Raw genomic sequence first — 9,613 nt, 5'->3', positions numbered from 1 at the left:
ACACGCAAAGCCCAGCCAAGCCTAGCTGTTTTTTGCTTCAAAGCACTTTTTATAAAGTGCTTTAAAACAATATGCTGGCTAAAATGCTCATCATTAAGCTCACAATAGAAATTCAAATTCATTAATAATAATAAAAAAATTTTAAAGTCAACTCTCTCACTGTGGCCAATGAAAAAAGGTGGGCTTTAAATAGTTACTTAAAAAACGTCAGTGCAGAAGCATGTGTAATATGCAAGGGCAGTGAATTCCACAACTTAGCTGACATTTGTGACTAGGAGGGTGAGTGCACCTGTAAGAGCTCAGAGAGTGGGGCAAGGTCATTTAAAGACTTAAAAATAAACTACAGAATTTTAAAATGAAGTCTGGAAGATTGTGTTTGACCAATTGTATATGGTAAATAAAAAAGAAGACACTCGCTCTCACCACAGCACTGAATTGCTTTTAATCACTGTCCATTTTGACACCCAGGTTAGTGACAAAATGTTTTGTATTGTGTAAGAAGGCCCAAATCTAAAGGAGGAGACCCACCAGTAATAACTTTTACTTTATCAAGACATTTAAGGTTTTTCTAAGTTAACGGGCATATACACCTGACTGTTACCAGCATAAAACTGGGAAGCACATTTATGCTTTCTAAACATGGAGCACAGGGGAAGAAGATTTAATAAAAATAGCAGGGGCCCAAGGGTTGAGCCCTGAGGTACCCAACATGACAAGGAGAACATGATGACTTAAATCTATTAAAGATAACAAAATGTTCTTTCAGCCAGGTAGGACTTACACCAATTCAGGGTAGTGCCATTAATGCGTGCAAAATGTTCCAAACAAAATATCAGAATAATGTGAGCCACTGTAGCAAAGGCTATTAATCTAGTAAAAACTAGGATCAAATAATTCCAACCATCTGTAGCTAAAAGAATGTCATTAAAAACCCTTAGTAGTACAGGTACTGTCCTATGAAAAAAATTTAAACCAGACTAAAATCTCTTAAAAAGATATTATAATAATATAATATAATATATAATATAGACTCTTTTTTTTTTCCAAAATGTTTGAAATAAGGTAGCTTGGAGATTGCTCTAAAATTGGACATCATGTTGGAAGCCAGGCCAGACTTTCTAATTAGGTTACATGATAAAATAAAATAATGAAAATACAATTTTATTTATATAGCACCTTTCTCGACAGAGTCACAAAGTGCTGCACATAAGCCTAAAGTCTTTTGGAGTTACAGTCAAGGACAAGCTGCTGTTGCTAACAAGAACTGGCCCCAAAGCAGAAATCACCTCTTTTAAATAGTCAGGGTGGGACTGCATCTGTGGGGAACCCGAGGACTTCTGTTGACCAACAACCTCATATAAAAAAGGTAAAGTCACAGGCTTAAAAAACTGATAAAAGGCAGCAGAGCAGGGAAAAGAAGATGATGGGTAAATGGCATATGGTGATATCTGAGTTCTCATATTAGACACCTTATCCACAAAGACATTTGAAAAGTTTTCACATACTTCAAATACAGATTCAGTGCAGTCTGTGGAAAATCAACAACAGCATCTAAAGTATTAAACAATATATGATGCTTATTGCAGTTGCAGAGACACGGCCTTATAGAAGCATTTGGCAGCTTACAAAACCTGCCAACTGTTTTTTTTTTTAAATAAAACTGCAAACATATATAACACAGCTATAACATAGTTGTGTTATATCTGTTATAAGCCTCTTTAGAGTTTCTCAGCAGTATCTCATTTTAAATGTCCTTAATTTTTGTGGCAAACAATCCAACACATTTCAAACACTAAAGTTACTGGGAGGGAAATCACATGCTATACACATGCTTAAATTCTAGCTTCAACGATTTGCCATCTAAAGATGTATTTGTGGCTCTAGAACTCAACGTATTCTTCAACTTGGCAACTTACAGTACAAGCTGGTAAGGTTTTCTTAATATATTAATTTTTCATATAAGGATATAATATACATGGAAGCAGAAAACATTTATCAGGGAATCACCCAACATGCTTTTGATTCATATTATAGCAGATCCAATATAACCCATTGTCTCTGGAACGTGGTTCAGTGCTGTCCCATTGTAGTAATGTACGGTCATAATATAATGACACGGTATTGGAGAACTGTGTTTATCACTGCCACACTTTAGGCACACACCATCACTGGCAAGTAGAAATATGAAATTGGTATAAGTAGGAAATAGTAATATAAATATATTCATATATTCAATTATTCAGGTAAAAAAACAAGAAAATATCATCTTAACTGTGAGACAGAGGCAGATAATACAATATGGTATAAACCCACAATCATAGTTAAATGTGATGAAATTGTCATTGTTGTATAGAAACTGCCCTCTTAAGAATACACTTAAATACATTTAAATACATGTGACACGTGGGCTCACATATGTGGCTTTTTGCAAAGACAGCGTAGATATTACAGTACTAATTACAACACACAACAAGCTCTACACAATAACAACAATCAACTGAAACAGTCTGTAAAGCAATGCTATTACACTGTTTACTGCTACAATGTTGCGACTCTCACACTGGCAGTAGTAACAAAGTATCAGCCTGGCTGGCTGAACTTATTTTAAATGGAAACAATTAAACACAAAGCTGAGAAGGTAAACTTACCAGTTTCATGAGTAACAGTCTGACTAGGGTCGGAAAGCCGGACATATTTGTGTACAGCATCCAACCTACATCTCAAGTTCCTGGCATTTCTTTCTGAGTTTGAGATGTCCTGTACTGTAAATGTACTTATAGTTCATCTACAAAGCAGTTAACACTTCATTGCACTCCTGTAGTTCTAGAAAATATTGCAGGAAATGTGTTTTTCATGCAAGCCTCTAACAGTAACTGTAATAATAAGAAATGTGACTCTAGGATTTATAGAATTGGTGAAATTAAAGGGTTAGTCTTAATAATTCTAGTACACCTCTCTCTAACCACACCCTTAATACTCATCCCCATGGTATGCTCCTCTTTTCTACCTCTAACGCTGTAAAGTGAAAATGTTAATTGTATGAGTCACACTGGAAGGGTAACATTTTAAATTAATATTTATTAAATATTATGTTTCAAGGCTGTTACACACTGAGCTCCTTGCGTTTTTGAGGACAATTCCTCCTCAATAAACGGACTGTGAAAACTAAAATGAAGTCGACGTCAAACGATGGCAAGCTGAGAAAAGTAAGAACCCCCCCCCCCCAAAATTACTTTCCAAAATATACAGAATACTTTCTAAAACAGATGAATCAATATCACTTCCTATTGCGAAATGGGAAGCAGATTTATCAGTTAACTAAGAACAAAACGTCTGGTCTCAGACATGCTTAAAAACCTTTCATTTAATTAGAAAGCCCAGTCTTCAATTAATTCAATACAAAATACGACATAGAGTACACTCTACAGGTCATCGGATGTTCAAGATAGGCTTTACGTCTACCAACAACTGCTCACACTGTCAAACCAATACACCAGACAATTATATCCATGCTCTCTTGGTAGCCTGGCTGCCCATGGGTGGGTCTGGGGGTGCTCCGTCTCTGGGCTGGGGCCCTGGCTGGGCCTTGGGAGTTTGAGTCCTGGTTGGTGTGTCGCCTGGGTTGTGGGCGGGTGGGTGTAAGGTGGCCCAGCCCTGGCGCAGGGTGCCGCCAGTGCATCGAGCCACCTGGGGGGCTCTTCGACTGGTGGGGGAGGCTGTTACATCTTGCAGGAGGTCTCCTCTCTTCAGAAACTCACTCTGCAGGAGGGGGAAATATAGGAGATCTCAGTCTGGGTGTCTATTGTCTTGTGTAGTCTGGAAGATGAGTGGATGACGGGGTGAGTGCAGTTTTCTCTGTGGTGGAGCGGGTGGGCTGTCCCGGGCTTTGTGGAGCCAGGCAGTGCTGCTGAACTGGGCCCTGGTCCGGATGGGCCTGGGCCTTCTTTCCCTGGTGGGTTGCAGAATATGGGGGCGCCTACTGGGGTCAGCAGGGGAGCTCAACACTACATATGAGCAGGTGGAGGGAGGTTTGGAGGCTTCACACACCCCCGTTCTCTGTTGTCTGTTGGGGCGGGGGGGCTGGGAGGTGTGAGTACTATTGTTTGCACGTGCTTTTTATTTTACTGCTTGGCAATGAGTGAAGCGACCACATTGTTTTAGGTCCCAACGCACCCGAGCCACGACTCAGGCCTGCAACGAGGGGTTTGCTAGCAGAAAGACTGTATCACTTGAGGTGTGTGTGTGCTGGTGAGAGTGTGTGTGGGCCCACAATATTATTTGATTATTTTGTTTCTGTTGAGGTAGATACCTTACCATTGTTTAACGAACTTTATTAATTTTACTTATTGTCTTTTGTGTTGTTGTTAAGTAATCGTTCACTAAAGTGGAGTTAACTTTCTAATTGACTTGCTTGTGTGTGGTTTATTTCCATATAGCATAGTTTTATTGCATATTTTATACTATAAGTATTAAAAAGGGAGTATCAGTAGGAGAGTAACAATGGGAACCCAGGGCCCCTCTCAATAGAATGTGGGACGGGTGTTGCAATCATTACAGAAACTTTTTTTTTCCAAACTTCCTGGAATTCTTCAGCTCCAACAGTTAGTGTGAACAGCTGGATAGAGAATAGATAAGTCAGTAAAATATTCTTTGTGCAGGATTATTTGTATGGATTTTACACATCCAGTGTGTAAAAGCATTTAATTTTGTCTTCATGATTAAATATTTTGTACCATATTTTAAACATCTTACAAAGAGGTGAAGCAGGACTTACTGAGCGATTTCCTGCAGGTGGAGGGGGGGTACATGCAAAAAAGACAATGTAGGAAGTTGTTGGGTCTGTGTTTCCACAAGCCCCGCTAATTCTAGAGACTTATTCGTCATGAAGAAAACAAGACAGTCGATCAATCGATTACTCGCGCAAGGGAGGCCTCGTCTGTGTCCACCAAAAAAATGACCCCAAAGCTGCCTTTTATTGAGAGACAGTTCACACAAAACACATCACAGCAAAGCAACGCCCAGACAAGGCATCGTATGTATATGTGTGAACTTCTGTAAGAATGTGTGTGTGTGTGTGTGTGTGTGTGTGTGTGTGTGTGTGTGTGTGTTACCTCCTGCTGACCAAAGGGTCATAAAAGCAGGAGCAACATCACAAGAAACAGATCTTCCAGATAGGATGTATAATATAATAATAATAAACTTTATTTATAAAGCACACTTAAAAACCAAGGGTATACCAAGGTGCTTAACAAGTAAAATAGAGTATAGGAGGAGGATAATAGAAATAGGACCAAAGCAAGTACTAAATATGCAAGCAGATAACTGTCACTAATACATAGGAAAGCAACAGGTACAGAGCAAACAAGAATTTAAATGAGCATAAAAGTGCATGATATAAAATCATAAAAGAAATATTAACTAGAGGGAAAGGCAAGATTGAATAAGTGGGTTTTTAATCGTGATTTGAACAGTGCAATGGAATCAGATGCGCGGAGGTCGAGAGGAAGGGTGTTCCACAGTACCGGGGCAGCCAGAGCAAACGCACGGTCACCCCGAGACTTCAGTCGAGATCTGGGTTGGGTCAGAAGTAGTTGAGTGGCAGATCTGAGTGTTCTAGCAGGAGTATGTGGTTTGAGAAGTTCACTAAGATAACTTGGCGCTAATTTATTAATAGTTTTGAAAGTAAGAAGTAATATTTTAAATTGAATACGGTACTTTATGGGCAGCCAATGCAGGCTAGCTAGGACAGGGGTAATATGGCAAAATTTCCTGGTACCAGTTAAAAGGCGGGCTGCTGCATTTTGGACTGTTTGCAGTCTAAGAAGAAGAGAAGAGGGAAGACCATAGTACAAGGAGTTACAATAATCCAACCTGGAGGTCACAAAAGTGTGAATAAGCTTCTCCAGGTCCTCATGCGGAATATAATGCCTAGCCTTAGAGATAAGGCGCAGTTGGTGGAAGCTAGATCTCACTACAGCAGACACTTGCTTATCGAGTTTGAGCGAGCTATCCAGCAGTACACCCAAGTTACTGACATAGTCACAAGAAAAACTAGCAAAGGAACCCAGGGCAGCACAGAGTTGGGCACGAGGGATTTTACTGTTGAACACCACAATCTCAGTCTTCTTATCATTTAAAACGAGGGAATTACTCAGGAACCATTCTTTGACCTCCCGCATGCATTCTTGAAAGTAGTGCAGGGACACAGCAAGGTCGTCAGTAAGTTCAAAATAGATCTGTATGTCATCGGCATAACAGTGGAAGGCGATATTGTATTTTTCAAAGATTGCACCTAGAGGGAGCAAATACAATGAGAAGAGAATAGGGCCTAAAACTGATCCTTGAGGCACACCACAACAGACCGGAGCGGAGGAAGAGGAGAAGGTGCCTAAGTGAACTGATAAGGATCTATCAGCGAGGTATGATTTAAACCAGTCGAGGGCAGTGCCTCTAATACCCACAGTGTGCTCAAGTCTTAGTAATAAAATGTTATGGTCTACCATATCCAAGGCCGAAGAGAGGTCCAGTAAAACTAGGACCATAGAGCGTCCAGTATCAGTGATTACAAGAATATCATTAAGAACTCTAACCAATGCTGTTTCAGTGCTATGCAATGGCTTAAAGGCAGATTGAAATTTCTCAGCAATATTGTTCGTGTCCAAGTACGCCTGGAGCTGGGAGAGAACTAGTCTCTCCAGGATCTTGGACAAGAACGAAAGCTTAGAGATCGGTCTATAGTTTGAAAGGTCATAACAGTCAGAATTTCTTTTTTTTAGAATCGGGTGGACTACAGCATGCTTAAAGGACAAAGGAACACAGCCTGAGAGCAAGGAAAAGTTCATAAGAAATAGGATACTAGGTCCGATTACATCAAAACAGTCCTTAGCTAAACAAGATGGAAGAATGTCAAGCACAGTATTGGTGTTATTCATTTGAGCAACTAGCCGCTTAAGAGTCAAAAGTGACACAGGCTCAAACTGGTGGAAAGTTGAAATGCACTCAGGAATGGGGAGAGGATATAAAGCAGGGGGAAGGGAGGACTTAAGAGATGAGACCTTTTTTTAAAAGTGAGTTTGAAATCGCTCACAAAGACCCTGAGAATGAATTAAAGGCATGTCCGGAGAAGGGTTAACCACAGAGTTAAAAATTTTAAATAAGGTACGGGAGTTATGGTCATTGTCCAGGATGATTTTGGACAAGAAGGACGCTTTGGCCGTTTTAGCAGCACTTTGGAATTTTAAGCGGCTAGTCCGTAGCATGTCATGGGAAACCTGAAGTTTATCTTTTTTCCACCTTCTCTCAGCGCGCCGACACACGCGACGTAAGGCGCGCGTAGTGTCATTAAGCCAACACTGAGAGTAGGTTCTAGGGCGCTTCATCTTAATGGGGGCAACAGTATCAAGGATTGAAGAAATCAGCGATAGGAAGGAATTAGCACAGTCATCAACCGAGTGAAAAGAACAACAGTCGAGAGTGACAGATGCAGAATCCAAGAAAGACATAGAGAAGTTTGACATCACTTCAGCATTAATTACACGTAGCGGGCGAAGGGGAGCCGCAGGATGTAGTTCATTAGTGCATAAGCCAGTATCAAATATAACTGGGAAATGATCCGAGATCCCAGTGTCACTTATATCCTTGATACAAATGTCCAGACCATATGAGAAAACCAAGTCCAAAGTATGTCCTTTAACATGCGTTGGGTCATTAACCCACTGAGCCAGGTTAAAAGAGTCCGTTAAGGCAAGGAAGTCTTTAGCAAATGAGTCATCCTTACAGCAAGTGTGTATGTTAAAATCACCGACAATGAGAACACAACCATACTTAAAAAGAACGGAGCCTAGGAGATCAGCAAAGTCCGTGATAAAATATTTGCTATATTTAGGCGGTCGATAAACCACCACGCAGAGTGTGGTCGTGGATGCAGTCATCTCCAATAATTAGACTTCAAAGCTAGAGTAGGTAGGCGAGGGTAGCTGCCGAACTGCATACGAATTCTTAAAAACCGAGGCTACGCCGCCACCCCTACCAGTAAGCCTTGGTGAGCTAAAAGCAACACAGTCCGACGGAAGAAGTTCAGTAAAAGGGATGAACTCACCAGGACGAATCCAGGTTTCAGTCAGGAATAAGGCATCAATCCCATTAGTGGAGATGAAGTCATTTAAAAAAAAGGTCTTATTGACCAGCGACCTGACATTAAGCAATGCCATCCGTATCCTAGGGGCTAAGTCGCCACGGGTGGTGCGTCGTAGGACACTTAGGTTGTTTCGGCAAACGCCGCGTCGGAGCGATGTTATCCAAACCCGAGCAGGAGAACATGCCACAGGAATCGCAGGGTAGACTTCGTGGTCGGCCAAGCAGATCCAACGGTGGGTGAGCAACTTAGCATCAGAGCGCTCCTGGGAAGGAGGGAAAGAAGATAAGATATCCAGGCTGGCATGTGGGTAGCCAGTGGCTCTGGCTTTAAAGTAGAGCCTGAAGCGAACGCGACGGCCGCTCCTTCTACCGCGTTTCCTATAGCGTTTCTTGTGTAGATTCGGAATAGATAGATGGAGGAAGCCGGTCGGAGGGACCGGTCGGAGGGACCGGTCAGGGCGCGGTGGCGTCACTCAGGTTCCAGCAAGGATCAGGCCGAGAGGAATGAGAGAGTCTTAGATTTAAAAGTGTTTGCCTGTCGTATGTAATCAGTGCACAGCCATTAGATGCGCATACAACTAAAAGGATAAAAAAATACAATGCCAAGGTCCATAAAGAGCGTAGAGAGGGTAAGAAGCAGCGAAGCAGATGTAGCCGAGGACGGCAAGCCACGTACACCGGCGCCATCTTGCTACAGGAACTGGGCGAATAACACACTCGCTCATTCAGCAGACCTCTCTCCTGGGGCTGCGACCTGGCCAGGTATCTGCAATAAAACATTACAGCCCCCCAACCAGAACCTCGAGAATCTGGGGGGAAGGACAGTGGAATTCCTTTCATCAGAGTTGGCAAGCATAAAATGACAACATTTAACAATTCACTCTAACAGAAGTCATTTGATTTTTTCCTCACGTCAAATGAAATATTAAGTTAGCCACTTTCAAATCTAAGTAAATTATGGTAACTATTCCATTATAAAATAATTTAGCAAAGATCTATAAGTGTCCAGAATTCCCTTATTTCAAAACTGTTTGTCAAGTCAAGCTAGTTTTGTTTTTTTAGCTTAATATTACAAATAAAGCCCTGCTGGCTTCACAAATATGACAATATATTAACTCGTTAGCTTGATAGCATAATTGCCTAAGTCATTTTTTTGTGTTTTCGGAAAACAAGAAAAAACTAATTTTCTAAATATCACATGCATATTTTTAATTGATATTTTCACAGAACATTTAAGTATATGTGAGGAAAAGTATGGAAAAAGAACAAAACCCAACATCATTTCTTTTGTCTAATAAAAGTGACTTAGGCAGATTATGCCTATGACTTAGGCAGTTTTTCTTCAAACTATAAAATGAACATGACATACTATAATGTAACCATAACACACTGTAACTTTTCAATTTTAATCACAAAATGGCAGCTAGAGTAAGGAGACTTACTCACTTCACCTCACCCACCCATTAATTTGCAGAGG

Source organism: Aulonocara stuartgranti (assembly GCF_965226115.1).
Source record: "Aulonocara stuartgranti genome assembly, chromosome: 23".
In the NCBI taxonomy this organism is placed as follows: Eukaryota; Metazoa; Chordata; class Actinopteri; order Cichliformes; family Cichlidae; genus Aulonocara; species Aulonocara stuartgranti.
This window is presented reverse-complemented; position numbering follows the sequence as displayed.